The sequence below is a fragment of the Drosophila hydei genome, unplaced genomic scaffold (assembly GCF_003285905.1).
Source record: "Drosophila hydei strain 15085-1641.00,03,60 unplaced genomic scaffold, DhydRS2 tig00008139-arrow-pilon, whole genome shotgun sequence".
Lineage (NCBI taxonomy): Eukaryota > Metazoa > Arthropoda > Insecta > Diptera > Drosophilidae > Drosophila > Drosophila hydei.
The window spans coordinates 2,381,540-2,398,064 of NW_022045847.1; positions in this window are offsets into that span (position 1 = coordinate 2,381,540).

Below are 16,525 nucleotides of genomic sequence, written 5' to 3' on the forward strand. Positions count from 1 at the left end.
TTCTTTATTAAACTAGTCACAAAATACTCACGAATGCTTCCAAGGCGCCTGCAAAGCTTAATGCGATTGACAATTTAGTTTTACGTAATTAGAAATGCGGGCGGTCCGAGTTCAATTAATGACCTTAGAGCTTAGGCAAGACCTACTGTAATTACATTAAGTCCTCCCGAGTCTCGCTCCCGCTGCTTGCACTCGCTTGATTATCGCCATTACCAATATATATATACATATATAACAGCCGTTCGGCCTAGCAGACCAATCAACGGGAACGTCCTCCATCTGCATATGCAATCGAAATGCGGTTGACGCAGTAGGCCATGACGGCAAATTGATCAATTGGGAAAATTAAGCTGGCGCTCTGCTATCATTTGCTCGATGACACAACCTGGGAGTTGCGTGTCAACTTCTAGTTGACTTCATCAATAAATAAGCCAGCGCCGGCAGGACATGTCTGTGTGAAGTGCTGCCTTGGCTCTGACTCTAATCCTGGGCTAAAAGCAATTCAGAGTGGCCTGATGAACGTCAAGCCTCGAAGATGGCGATTGCACGATAGAGATACAACTGCGATCAATACTACGCCGAGCTCCAGAGATTATAAAAACTACTAAATACGACATTCAGACAACAGACGGGTTTTTAATGGAAACTGCTGTCATCTTTAAATTGTGAACAAATCGTATAAAAACTATTACTAAATTAAGTAAATATTCGCAATAATTTTAAATATTAAATAACTTCGAAAATAGATTTTAGTTTATAATTTATTTTACTCCTCACTTGATCAATAACTAAAATTGAGCCAACAAAATTGTCAAACTGATCTGGTTTACTGGGCAACATCTTGTCTCCTAGTATTCTTCGAGCTCTGCAAGGGTTTCCTCACTGTATTTGCTTTGCTGTGCTATTTGTCATCATCATAAATTACACGAAAAATATCTATCTTTAGTTGGGAACGCTGCAATTTTATTAAAATTCCAAAACAGGCAAAGGGACCCCAACTATCCGCAGCCTCACACACACACACACACATATATATATATATATATATACTACTGCTGCTACTATTACTAGCAGCATTTATGTAGCTCTAACTTGGACAGGGACGAGAGCTGCAGGGCAAAGGACGAAGCTGGGTCTGGAAGGATGAGAGCACACTTCACAGTGCCATATTGCACAAATTGCCTCTATACTTGTGTGTGTGTGTGCCTGTGGGTGGGTGGGTGTGTGAGTGTGGTGCTGTTGAAGTTTTTGCTTCGAGTCGACGTTGCTTTTATATAAACATGAGGCTAGATTAGATACAAATTACACCACAACTTTCAAGGTGGACGTCCTCCGTGTCTCTTTCGTTGGCTGCCTTCGGTAGCTCTGGCAATTTGCACACCTTGGTGGTGCTTCTGCTACGACTGCTCCGGCTTCCAGTGCTGTCGTATCCATAAGTTACAAGCACAAAGTATCTCGAGTCAGTAGCAAGAGCAACAAATGCAATAACAGCAAAAGTTTCGCCCCATTTTCAGCACGAGAAAAATTGAAGCCGGTGAACATCGAGCTCGAGTGAAATGAAGCAGGAGCCAGGTAAATGGCTGCCCGCAAGACAGAGACAGGGAGAGACTGTAGTAGGCCAGTAGCAGGACTAATAACGGCGTAGTTCCCAAGCTCCAAGTGTTTTTTATTTATTTATTTCATATATTTTTTCTCGGCGATTATAAAGTGTGCAGAAAAAGTAGAAGTATAACTGAGGCCGTGGGGAGCCATTTTCCGTTCACCGTGGTGCATGGTGGTGGCCGCGCAACATAACCAAATAATTTATGTTTGCCAAATTCAAACTTTACTTATTTTTGCGGAAAGTTCGTCTTTGCCCTCTGCCTTCTGTCGTGTGATTTGCCAGCTTCTGCTGGCAGACCAATTCTCCGCCCTGAATAGATGGGCGGATGCGAAATCCTGTTATTTGCGAAACGTCCCCATGCTTTAGTTAGTCCCTAGTTCGAGACTCATTCGGTGGCACGTTTGCAAAATGGCTCGATGCGTGTCTAGAATACATTTTCGTGTTTGCCAAAACGAAATGGGCGCCAAGCAAAACTTTTTGGGGTGTGCGTTCCCTTGCCCAACTCCTCCGCACGCACATCACCTAGCCCTATGCCAGCCCTCCCTTGCTGCATTTGTATGTGAAACTGTTTACCAACCAGCAAACATGAAAAGACTCGTTTTGCGTTTTGCCAAATTTAATGTAGATCTAGCTCTGTATGTTCCAAACGAGTGTGTATTTAAATTAAAGTAAAATGTGTCCATTGCTCGTTCCTGTTCCTGTTCCTGTTCTGTGGCTGCTGTGTGTTATCCGCTCTGTGCCCAGCTACTGGTCATACTCCACTACACCACCCAAAAGCTGAACCAGAAAATATTCTAGCAAAGAGTTTAATATAATTACGTCCTTTGTTGGGTTTCCCTTTTATTAACGATTTAAAGGCAGTCGAATGAAAGCAGCCAGGCACGTGGCTCCCTTCTATAGCTAGCCAACTCGGCGCAGCGTAGCCATTCCAACAATTGTGAAGTTCCTCATGAGTAGTATATAATTTAATTCAACTGATCCACTGTAAGACAGCTCGAGGCAGGAAACAAAATACTTTACATTTGAAAGACTAATTCTACTTATCCAGTATTTATGCTTGAACAAATAAAGTTAGTTGATTAAGAAACCCCAGCAAATCAATTATAAATATAGATAATTATAAATATATATATATATATATAAATATATAATATTTTTTGCTTTGATTGAAACAAGATTACTAACTGACCTCGATAGCCAAGAGTTAACAAAGATCTATTAGAGAGAAGACAGTGCTCCAGATGGCGAGAATATGGTCTCCTTGAAGTGAAGAGATGTTCTTAGACCTAGTGGAAACACAATGTGTGAGGCGAGAGGCAGGACGCAGTGCGACAACAACAACAAAAGTTCAGCCAAAACTGTCAACTAAAGTATCGTAAAACGTCGATTGTATTGCCAATAATTTCGAGCATAAAACCACACAAAGTTAATGTGCCTAGAGCGCTGCAGTTGCATCTTAAAAAGGAAACAAGATGGACTTGGGACTCGTGAGCCGTCCGCGCAAGCGCCGGCCAGGAGCACAACGGGGAAGTTAAACTAGGCAGAGCTCCATCCCGGCGCTTCTTAATGGAAGACTCGAATGAATGGTCGTAAAAGCCAGTGGGCAAGGGCAGCGGAAAATGAGAATGGGAATTGAAACTGTGGCTAACAAATGCACCGCTGAGCACTTAAATAATGGAATTTGTTTGTTTTTGCGCCAGCCCGCTAGCAGTGAGGAGCCGAAGACAGCTCCCCAGTTTGGCAGTCGTCGTCTCGGTTGCACCTTTTGCTGCTCAGTGGCTCTGCTTTTCTCTCTCTCTCTCTCGCTCTCGTTCTGTCCCTGTCTCGCTCTGTCGTTCCCCCCTGTCCCCACATGTGCATCTGGCATACTTACCGCACAATTAATGGCGCAATTAAATGTTTACTTTAGACGCTTACAGTCCGCACATGAATGGCTGCCAGTCAGCAGGGGGAGATCACTTGCCATATGGGAGATGCAGAAGTCTCTTGTTCCTATCAAAGCACGTCTAGATGCAGTTGCACATATGTGTGCTTTCAGCTGTTGCTGTATTTGTAGCTGGATTTCCAGGCCAGATCACAGCCGCTGATAACACACAACGCCAGCAAGAACACTCGCCTACAGAAGATACGCAGCCTGGCTGAGGTGTATATATAAGACGGCATAAAACGACATTATCCGATTTGCATTTATGTCACATATATTGTTTGAAGGCCTTTGTTTTCAATTCTTAGACATTTTGCATACAAATTGTGCGAAATTAGTTTTCTGTACCCGCTCATCTTAGCTTGGCCCCACTCTAGGCGCTTCGCACATTTGAGGCGTTCATGTATTATAGAGTTTTAATATCATTTTTAGCGCTAATATGCATTCATTCGGTGGAATAAATAATATATACAACAAACTTATGCATGAGATTTGGGATATTGACACCTTTCGTTCAATTCTCATTGGCTCATTGTCGCCGTAAATCATTGTCGCTCTTCAACTTTGGTTATCTCTTTTTTTTATGAATTCCGGATAAACCAGTAGAACCTGCCAGCTCTTATATTCCAAAAGATATGAAATTAAATAAATTCAAAACGCAAATAATAGTAGCAGTGCCTGACTAGAAGATATCCTGTGCCCGGCTTCAGCTCTATTCAATGCATACAAATAATTCAACTAGAACAACTAACTGGGCCTGTTTTCTTCGTCGATTGCTGCTGAGCAATGCTGCTGTAGAGACTTAAATATAATGTTAAATTAAAGGCAATTCTATTTTAAGCCCGACCTCGTTCAACATTTACAATATTATGATTTTTCTTAACAGTCAGTCCAAATTGAAAAGGTCGCAAGTAGACTCTCAGTAAAATCCAACTTTTGTCAGTCGTTCTCTCTGTCACACTCACTCTCGCGTACAGCCACATTCTCTCTCTCCCTCTCCGTCTCTCTCTTTCATTCTCTGTTTCAGGCAAATATAGATTTTAAATATTATTCGTTGAAATCTATCAAAAATGCGTGCGTCACACGAATAAAATATGTATTTAGTTTAGTCGATTGATAAATTTGCATGTGAATTATGTAAGCTGTAGCTAAAGAAATCGAAATGTTACGGTTCTCTGGTTAAAGACACATTGAGAACATCTAGATAACAATTTGTTGTTAATTTGCTCCAAAAGATTATCTGTATTGGATGTACTCCGCAGGCTACGTAGTTTCTGGTGAAACGCATCTTCTGCTGCAGACTTTAGGGGCGTCTGTGATCGTAAAACAATTTGTTGCAAATTTTAGCTATCGAGCAGAAAAGTGCCCTATAAAAATATTAATCCTTCTTCGGAGTATACCCGTTCGTATACCCGTTCGCAATGCTGAAAGGGTATATTGGTTTTAGGCAAAATGATTTCGTCTGTCCGTATCCGTAGAGAAGTTAGTGCTATAGAAGTTAGTTAAATATAACTTTAAAGCTAATGCTTAGATATGCAATTTCTTAATAAATTTAGCTATTACTCGATCGCGAACAAGCATCGTGCAGTTGGTTGCCAGTGGCCCAAGAATATTCCTTGTGTCTTTCTGGAGATGTAGGCGAAACTCACGCTTTCGCTTTTCGAGAGATCATAAAGTAGTTTTAATGGCCGCTTGCCGTTTTACGTTTTACGGCTGCTGCTGCTGCTGTTGTTTTTGTTGTTGTTTTTGCAGCAGTCCCACAAATATATTTGAAATCTAAAAAACCATCCTGGGCTGCTTTGTTTTCACTCGTTTCCTCGCGGCGGGCCGTTCGTCAAAGAGTTGCAATTATACATTTTAATTGCACATTGAATGCTCAAGCAAAGACTGAGGAAAATAGGTGGTTGTCCCTGGCCCTGCGCAAGAGACACATAGTTGCTCTAAGAGTTGACTTAATAGCCCTTAAAGGAACATTAAACGCGGAATTACGATTTCGAGGTCGCCGAATGAACTGCATAGATTTCTCTGAAACATGACGCGTGGCTGTTGCCTACAAAGCTATTTCAGTGAAATTCTGGAGAGTCGCACACATGTAGCGTTCAAATGTGCTTACATATAAATATATATATAAATATATATATATATATATATATATGTGTGTGTGTATAAGTGAATATACATTTAATATTCATGCATATATATCGTATATCATTCGTGACGCATCCAGACACTTGCTGCTGATGTCTTCTGACAGGAGGTCGTCCGCAGGAATTTAAAATGTTGCCTGTCAAGTTGACTTGTAATTTATTGCAGTTGCATACACGATTCCGCCTTCGGGCTTGGGAATTGATTGACGGGGCTATCTGACCACTGACTTACCCTTGTCTCCGTCTTCGGGTGTCGCCCTCGTCAGAGTCAAAGTCCCATTTGCAGTCGACAAATGTTTTCCAAAAAATTCAATTGCGAAGCTCAATTCCATGTCCAGACTCGAGTTCGAGCAATTTATCGTTTGTCTGCTTAATGTACGTTTAGTTTTATAAATACATATATATATATAAGAGTGTATATATATATATGAAAAAACATAACTTACACCTTTTATATGATAACATAAAGGAATTTCTGCTCACTTGATTTATCACACTTATCCAATTTCTGGACAAGCTTTAGTTGAATCTCTACAGAGAATTCATTATATTGATAACCCCTATGCTTACTTGTATACGTCCAACCAATGCATCATCTGAAATTACTTATATTTTTCCACTTTTTTTACAGATTTAGTGGATGGATACCGAACACAAAAGTAAGTTTTAGTTTACTCTCAAAAACGTACTCATTTCTGGAAAATGTTAATTTAGATAAAAGCTTTTTCGGTTGTTTTTGATCAGAATTAAACTTACTTCTTATTCTGTTCAGTGTACTTCAACATATTATATTTGGGCCTGAAAAATTGCTTTATTTGCATTGTCTAGCTTTGATGTTAAGATTTATAGATTTATTTGTTGACAAATATAAAACTTATAAGAAAATTAAACTTCTATAATGCTGGCGAAAGCAGTTTTAATGTTTGTGTTAGCTCAAGTAAATCGATGAAGCTGATTTACCGATGTAAGCTTCGGCAGTTCTTGGCAAAGGCTCATTATTTTTCAACATAGAATTCTTTAAATTGCAAAACGAGGTCTTGAAATATGGAATTATTCCTGTCGAATAATAAATGTAATAAGAAGTATTCTATAAACATAAGACATAAGTTAAATCTTGTCAGTATAGCAGTATATAGTTAAATCTTGTAGCAGAGTATACTCAAGATATAAAATCTCATCAGATAAAAAATCTACTGATCGTTATTTGGGAAATTCTTATATTATTGTTTTATGTTTCTTAAAAGACTTCGATGTCTTAAAACGAAATCCCTTGCATTCAAACACATTTAAATCGAATAAAAAATGTACACATATACAGAGCAGGGTATTCGACAGTCGTGTACTCTCGTCATTTATTCGACCGAAATCAAGCACATTCTTCTAATGTATTATTGACTGACCCCACCCAGTGCAAATTCTAATTTGACGAATCATGATATTATAATCACCGATTGTAAATCTTGAATGTTAGAGTTAATCGATAGCCGTTTATGAGCTTAAGCCTCCGATGAATATTAATTATATTCGAGCAAGCTTGTGAGATTCTATGCCATTGCGATATAAATCTGAAAAGGGTGACAGACAATAGAAATGTGATTTATTTGCTTTTAAAGACGTGTTTAGCGCACAGTTTCTTAATTGTCAAATCGTTAAACCATCATAAAACTTCGACTCGAAGTTTGCTTTGTTATGTTCGGTAGCATAGGAGCTGTGTGACAAGAGAATACCTAAATATTTCAAGCAAATGCGAAAAATGTATTAATGGATATTATTGTAGGAAAAGTTCACTATTTACAGTTTTCGAATTATATTTATATGCATAGTACAATTAGACAAAGGCAGCTCTAGTTCAATGCCAATTATGGAACATAGAAAACAGATACAAGAGCAAGAGATCTCAACAGCAAGTGGCGAGCAATCGCAATGCGAATGCCCAGTAACAAAAACCCACCCTGAGAAGAGCTAACTCAGAACAAGGAGAATAAGAGCGAGAACCAGCGAGAAAGCCAGAGCGAGAAAGCAAATGAGAACATGAATAGGAACGAGATGCCGTAGCTGTGGCAATGACAGCAACAACAATTTAAGCATTTCCAAAATCAAATATGGCCGAATTAAATGTTCTTCGTGTGCTCTTTGTGCGCTCCTTCGCCGCGGCCATTGTTGCTATGACAACCGACTGCATTTCGTTGGGGAGGGAGAAGAGGACAGAGATAGGGAAGTTGACGGGTCTGGTAAACGATACCGAAACGCCGCACATTCATAAATTCATTTGGCGTTTTTGCTTTTGCTGTTGCTGTTGCTGTTGCTGTTGCTGCGGTTGTTGTAGTTGTCTTTGTTAATGTTGTTGTTTTAGCCGTTGTCAAGTAGGTTTTCGTTTCGATATCTCTGGCCTCTGTCGTTGGTTTTGGTTCTCTTCATACAGTGTTCTCCCCTTGAGAAGTGCGTTGATTGCCACAGTTCAATGGCTTCTCAACACGATCAGCCTTTTTTTTAATGAATTTGAAAATTAAAATAAATATATATATTGCATTTGTGGCTCAAGTTGAATTTAATATTTTTAGACTAAGGCTCTTAGATTCCAATTTTATCTATTATCCTTATTTGGCTTCAGTCTGATAAGAAATCGCCTTCATCCCCTATTGACGTATTAGATTTTGCGTATTCTGTGACAACGTATATTGTAAGCTACGTGTCCTACGCAATAGATGGCGCCGTACAGGTTACAGAAACTGTCGCCAATGGCGCTGCTGTGCAACGAAACAGTTTATTCTCTCTATTCAAGATAATACAAAAAATTAATTGAATTGCATTTCTGAAATACGATTTGTTGGGATCTACATATCCTAGACCCCAAACGCTGATTATATAATATTTATATACAATTAAACAGCTCCAAGACTATTCCAATGGCCCCTGTCTTAAGTTAAATCAATAGTTCTTATATTATGATATGAATACTTTGCTTTTTATTAGTGTTTATTCCGATTGACCTTAGCATTTGATTTCATATTGCACCACACTCATGTTATTGCATAGTACAAATAGTTGAAGCTTGACAGAGGGGTGCTTCTGATATTGCATTCATATGGGCGATAACAAAAATGAAGGGTTGTTATGCCGGTGCAGAGATAAGTAAGCAGATTTTGTTCTCACTGACTATTATACTATCTTCCATATACTACGTTGTCCATTAGTCTACTTAGTATATAATAGCAACACCTATCTGTGTTGGCAAGTTTTGCAACTATGTTCAATATAACAAATTATTCTTTTATAAGCTTTATTTATTCATATAATTCTTTTACAATTTTCAGGAGTTAATAAAAAGGGAAACATTTCCAATTGTATTAAAGTTAAAGTTGTATTATTTGTCTATTTGTTATGGTAAAGAATTTTAATAATTCGTGTTGACATCGGAACCATCGTTTGTTGTTCAAATCAGCTGTGCCGTCTTCGTCATCTGTGTTCTCCTATCCAAGTGACGCGCCAGTCAAGATACTAAAGCAACAGGTTGCTTAAGAGTGGCTGAAAAGTGTTTCTATTCAGTTAATGAAAATGCATTTGGCTATCACTTAAGTGAACAAAGTTGTATTTATTTCGTGTCGAATATAATTTCTTATGTGTAAAAGTGATAAAACAGAAAGAGTGTAAGTTAATAATAACTAATAATAATTCGTTTGGCAATTTATTCAATATTTATTAAAGTGTCACACGTCCCGCGTTGCTGGTGTTTCCTCGTGTTACGTATACTGAAGGTATACCGGATAGGATACACTCAGGATACATTCAGTATACGTATACGAAGTTGCACAGGCTCAACAGTTAAACAATATCGCTACGCTCCTGTAAAATGTTAAATCTGCGTTAGCAAGGGCCAGCTACCGACGTTGTTGACCCGACGATTGCACGGCCGCAACTGAGTTGCCGGCAGGAAAAACTAACCGTCGAGTTTCCGTAATTGTCGTTTCCTTCTTCGTACCCGGCTCGTGCCCTCGTGTCCTCGTGTCCGCGTGTCGTGCCGTGTCGCGTCGTTACGTGTCGTGCACCGCTGTCTGTGTTCCCCTTGAGCACAGCTAACCAGAAGATAGAAGAGAGGCAACGCTTCCGGCCTGTACCTTGCCGTCACATGTCCTTCAATGCAGTTTGGTGGTTGCTGACAAAACTCGGCGAGAGTTTAACATATGATTTAGATAAGACCCATTTGCCCACTTGTCGGTCTTGTGGACATTGCTTTGCATCTGCAGCCCACAGTTGCGCCTGAGTCCTGTGAATGAAAATATGGATGGATAGGAGAGAAGCCGAGAGCACAAGATGAAACACAATAAGTTAACCAAGTTACTGCTAGTTACTGTAAGTTTCGCCTGCCTTTCGCCAAAGTTAGACTTCCAACTAACACCGCAACTATTTTGCCAATCGCGATAATCACCCTTTGTTGGAACTGGAACTAGGCAACGTACAGCAGTGGAGGCCATGCTCAACAGCCCGCACGTCCTTCCATTTAATCCAAGATGGCAAACACACACCCAATGTAGACGATACAAGTGTCCCAGCCAGCCAGCCAGCCAGCCAGCCAAACTCTCTGGCAATCTAATGCCTAAGATAAAATTCAAAATTTATAATATTGCACAGTTTGCCCGATATAAAACGTAAACTTATGGCTCTCGAGGAGTACGTGCCATATTTTCTGTACTATATATATATTTGTATGTGTGTGTGTACCAGAGCCAGCCACTTCTAACTCCCAACCCTTGCTACATAGAGTCACGAGCTCGTTATGCTTGTGAGATTTCATTTGTGTGTTCAGCAATAAGGTCCAACCCCCAAGTACAGTGGGCGAAATAGAGCAAAGAGCAACTAAAAAACAAACGAGCGATACGCAGATGTCTTCAATGCTTACATTAAGATCAAGTTTACTTTTTATAGCAATATACATAAAACTTATGAAACCTCGACTCGACGATATCTGATGTCAGTGTGCCAAGTACAGCAACAAACCCAAGACTTATCTTGGCTTGTGCCTAAAATAATTATATGGAACTTATGCAGAAGATACTTAGTGTGGAATTACTATTGAGGCACGAGATGTGTAATGCACAGAAAAATAATTTAATTATTATGATTATTAATTGTCATAGTTATAAAAATAATATTAAGATGTGAAGTGAAAAATAAGTTTCATATCTGAGATACATCAATGAAGTTTGCTATGTCCGAGTTACTCATTCTCTCTGCAGATAATACGAATCCTTAACACATTCTGAATACGCAGATTTATTAAGTTGATTACATTGAGAGAATCTTTTTTTACAAGTCTTACTTGCCGTCCTATCTATTGCAGCCAAGTCCCTAATATGTTCCGTTTATAATTTATTATTATATTTATATTATTATTATTATTATATTATATTAAGTGCTTCTACTTATTTCTATATTTAATTCTATATAACAGAGTCTGGAGAATCGTAGACTGTGTCTATTTTTTTATACTTTTTGCGAGCATCAACTGGAGTCTTAGCCATCGTATCCAGGCCTATGTAAATATGTCTGTGGGCATGCGTTTTTTCTCGCCCCCTAATAATAGGGGTTGTAGCAGCGGAGGTGGAGGCGTACACACACAAAACGGCCGTTACAACCATAAATATCATTTTTTTATTGGCACAACCCTAAATGGCGGCATTTGGCAAAGCAAATTCCAATGCAAAAACGCTCGTCTATACACGGAGGAAGCTAAGCGATGCAGGAACAAAAACATTGGGGGAACGGACTGACAAATGGACATATAGTCAGGCGGGATCCGCATAATGAGCGTCAAGGGCGGGTTTATCCCTGAAAGTGGAATTCGGGCTTGGGGCTGCGGTTGGTTCTGGTCGCATAGACCACCTTTAAGAATGTGCGACAATTTGTAAACGCAACGAGCCGTGTGGAGACATTTCCAGCATAGCCCAGCTGGAGATGGCGAAGGAGATGGAGATAGAAACGGAATCTGCTGGCCACTGTATGAAAATCTTTTGCCTTAGAAATCGCACAGCATAATGGTACGTGACTTTATGGCAATAGCTGCCCATGCTTGCCAAGGTGTGCTAAACGCTACTCATGGCCAGCCGCTGGGAGGTGTTGGAGCTGCAACAACTTTTGAAATTTGCACGCTTCGTTCAGTCACTGCGCAGAAACTGAAACGCAGGGAGCAAGCGACAGACAAAGACGACATAAACGAGGGGAAACAATTGCTTGAAATTACAGACGCCATTGCGCCATTGTTGGCAGCAGCCACATACCACAGGGCATCCAGCAAACAACCCCCAGCCCTCAGCACAAACTTCTATTAAACTTACTTGCTCTTCCTACCTGTTACCCCATGGAGGCCATCAGCGCTTTTCAGTTGATTGTTTCCTCGCTGGGCGAACAGTTTAACCGCAGCCACACCCTTCGCCCGAATCGATTCAAAAGTTACCCTTCCCCTACCCTAGCCCAGAGCAACTGCTGCTTGATTCTGCATTTTTTACCTCTGCTCTGTCTTTGGGGCGTAGTTTCCAAATGAGTTTCTTTTTCTCTCTACTCAATTATTTTCTTGCATTTGGATTTTGCTTTCTTTCTTACTTGTGAGTGAGACTGCGCGTACATTTTTTTATTATTTTTTTTATCACTCATTGGGGATTATGTCTTGATGATTGAAGTTAAATTTAGTTTTTAAATTAGTTTCACCTCGCACTGACTTTGGATGCAAATGCCAAAAATGTACTCACCGAACTTACATTCTTTAAGCTGAGTTAGATTCATTGAAAAAAGCAAGAAACACGTTAACGGTTCCGCCGTTTAATTTCACCAATCTCTAATCTAATCTAATGGTCACAATGATTGGCGCATAGCCGAGTACAGCTGCAGCACGGTCCGAGTTTGTTTGATATCAAAGTAATTTAAATTTTGGATCCTTCAATGGGTATGTAGCAAATGTGTTTGCGGTTCTTTGAGCGTATAACGTGTCCCAGTCGTAGCTGGGGTGGGTGCAGATGCGGGCTCGGGATTTGGGTGAATGCTGGCCAATATTGCGTCAACGACTTGCAAACAAAATTAGAAAAGAAAACCCAAGCGGTGGGTAGCATATGCTGCTGAGTGTGCGCCGGCACCAAAATGACTACACAAACTTTTCAAATTAGATTTCACACCCAAACTAAACATAAGGCGGAGACGGGTACTCATCTTGAGACTGAGACGTCTTGAAGGTAAGGATGGGCCAACAAGCTCAAGATGTGGCTAAAACTCAACTTGAACCTGAAGCTGAACCCGAAGCTTAGGCTGAGGCTGAGGCTGAAGCTGATGCTGAGGCTGACGCTGACTCTGATACTAAGACAGACGCTGAAGCCGAAGTGGCAGCAGTCCGACACTTGTGCTCAGAGTATTGCCACCGTATTTGTATTTTAGTTTAATGGTTTAGATGGGGGGATGCTGCTCGATGCTCAGTGTGCGCGACAGCTGTGATAAACTTCAAGTGGAAACTTAGAAATGGACACAATTAGTGTGCAGTTTATGCGCCATGCAGCAGCAGCAGCAGCAGCAGACAATGACATGATTGTCCTGCTTGTGTCTTGTCTATTATGTATCGTGTCTTGTCTGCCTCGCATTTTGAATGACCAAATTAGATTTGCCACAGCCACTCCCTCGTCGCCTCCCTCATACCTGTCTCTACTCTGTCTCTGAGCAATTTACACATTAAAAGCAGCGCGTGGGCAGCAGTCACACAACACCCACATATACATACAAGTACAATGCATATGTATGTGTACTTGTGACGAAGCTAAGCTCGAACGGGAACTTCTTCGCCCTCTCCCACACAGCCATTCATATTTGCATCCGTCTGGAAGTCTCATTGTGCTACGTCAAGCGCATGGCATTAAATTTAATGCACCGTGGGGTTGGCAGCTACTGCTGCTGCTCATAAATGTAAATTATGTGGCTTGTCCAGGGCATTTCTAACAGCTTCATTGTGAGACCACCACCAGCAGCAGCTTCAATGCCTATCCACATCATAAATCACGACAGAAAAACTATCGTTTGATAATTTGCGAAAAATGGGCCTGGCAGACAGCGCCATATTGTGCAGCAAGCAATATATACCATGTACATATGTATGAGTGGTACTATATATATGTAGCACACACACATGCGACACTTCACGCCTGCATCTGTCGCATCCCTAGCCAAAGGGAAACGAATCAGATCGCAACATCGCAAATAATCAAGCAAAGCATCCACCTTCATGTTTCAAATCCGCCCCTGTTCGCTCTCGTAGGTGCGAGAGTGCGTAATTATGCGTTCGCAGTCGTAAAACTTCACCTTATGGCCGCCGCAGCAAGTAAGTTTGGCTGCACCTCATGATTAGGCTTCGTTACTGCTCCCCCTCTCCCTGCCCTAACCGCTGCCACTCGATTGATTTATGCGTGTGTGAAAATTCACTCTACCCCGCCTGCAACACATAAACCAAATGGCTAGTTGTCTCACAATTGAATGTAATTTCATTACACACAACGTTCTCCTGGCAGTCTAAAAACTTACAAGGCGGCAGCTGCGCGCACTTTTTGGCGCGCATACGCCCTATTGGCCGTATAGACTTTTTTTCAAAATGGGGAATGGAGGTGGCTGTGCATATTTATGTGATTCTCTTTATACTAATTCGTGAAATACTAGTTGATGGAAAAATATTGAAAAATGAGATAGATATACATACATATATACGTAATTATATATATATAAAAATATGGGTCATAAGCAATCAAACAAAATTGTTGGCGACTTAAGCAATAACTCACCAATTAGTATACATCTATTTGCTTTAACAGTTTGTCGCAACCATCTTCAAGTGGTCCATTAAAATACCTTGAATTCAAGGAAAAGGCCTAACCTACCCCAACGAGAAAATAGACTTAGCTAATGCACAAAATACGCAAAAAATCAAGTCAATAAAAAATGATGCTAAAGAGAAATGAAAAATAATTGTTATTATTATATTATTCTTGGTCGGAGACACACACTCGTCTGCCTTCTTGCCCTTCTTCTTCTCCAGCCCTCATGGAACAGACAGTCAGTTGTTCGTTCGTAATGCCTAAAGCGCTTAGTTACCATAGAAAACAAATGGCATCTACATCTTTATCTTTTTGTCTCGCTTTCTGCTGCTCTCTTGTTCTTCCACGCTATCTGTCTCTCTCCATCTCTCTCTCTCTATCTCACTCTCTCTCTCGCTTGATATCTCTTATTGTACGTCATGTAAGCTACACGTAGGCAGTTTTGAAGCTTCTTATTTTTAGCTGTTTGTTTGTGTGTGTGTGCGACGTTGTCGCGGCGAATTGACGGACAGAAGCAAAACAAACCATAAACGTGCGTAGCCAGCCAAAATGCGAATCCGAAGACGAAAGCGAAGCCGAAAAAGAAGAAACTAAACGAAGCGCAAAGCAAAAAATTCAACCACAGTTTTCGTCAAAGGGTCGACCTCAAGCCCTGGTCGTCGTCAGCCGTCAGCCGTTAGCCGTCAGTCGTCAGCTGTCCGGTGTCCCCTCTCCCACCCAGCGAGTGCCATAAGTCAATGTCAATGGCACGCAGACAGACAAACTAGAACCCACACATACACACACACAGGGCACGCAACTTTTTTGGGGCAGTGCTTGAAGAGAAGTTCCATGTTTTAAAGGGCCTTGACACGCGACATTCACCTGACAACTGAAAATGAACACAAATTTGTTATACGATGTTTATGGGCGGTGCTTTAAATGCAATAGGGCAAAATGCTTCGATCTGTAAGAGAAAAGTGCAAAAATCAGAATTCACTGCGTACAATCGAAAATAGTTAGACTAAACTTCATTGCAGCCAAAAAATCACACAAAATAAACAAAACTCTTATCATTCAATACTGAGACACGCCATAGAACAAGTTACTTATGCATGTCTTACTTAAAGTCACTCACATTCATACATACATACAGGCGCATACACGAGCCCACACACAAACACACACATACACACACACACTCTCGTGCGTGTTCGCTCTCTTACACTCTCACTCACATTGCAGCTGTGAAATGCAAACTCGTTTTTGCGCGACGCTTTTAACGGTAAACAAAACCATTTATCTATCAACTAAATAATTCAATAGATCACAACAATTTAGCACAGATAACACACGTTTTAAACTAAGGAATTAAGGTTTTAGATACACTTATTACTTATTCAAAGATTATAGCAATTAAATTTAAAGATATAGCAACTTGTGAGTGAAAAGTACTTGAAGTTAATGTTTTGCTGCCGCAATTTTGGGACGTTTATTTTTTTGGCGGATGTTTGCTTTTCAACGTTTTGCGTTCATTTGAAGCCGTCGCCCGACGATTTCTTTTGCGCCGCTTGGTCGCTTGGTTGCTCTGCCTCTGCCAACAACGCCGACGTCGCCGGCGGCTGTAGCTGCGACGCGCACGCGGACTCAGAGGCTTCGCCCGTTTCTGTATCTGTGCGTATCTCACAGATATTACCCCACGGCTTCACCGAGTATCTGTGTGTATTGCGGCGTATCTGTGTGACACTAGTAGACTGCCTGGCTTCATGTGTGTGTGCATGTTTGTAGTGAATATATGTGTGAGCATATAGATGTGTGCGAGTATCTGTGCTATCCATGCGCGTAGCGACTCGGCAAATGTCCCACGTCTGGTACTTTTTGAGCCAACTGCATGGCAGTTATTCCACTAACAACCGTTTACCGTCACCGGTACTTTATGTGCATTACAAATTCGAAATTGGGAAATTTCCCATGTCGTGCGCCGGCAACGGCTGATAAATTTCCCAGCCACGTGCTTGCTCACATTGTTATTGCT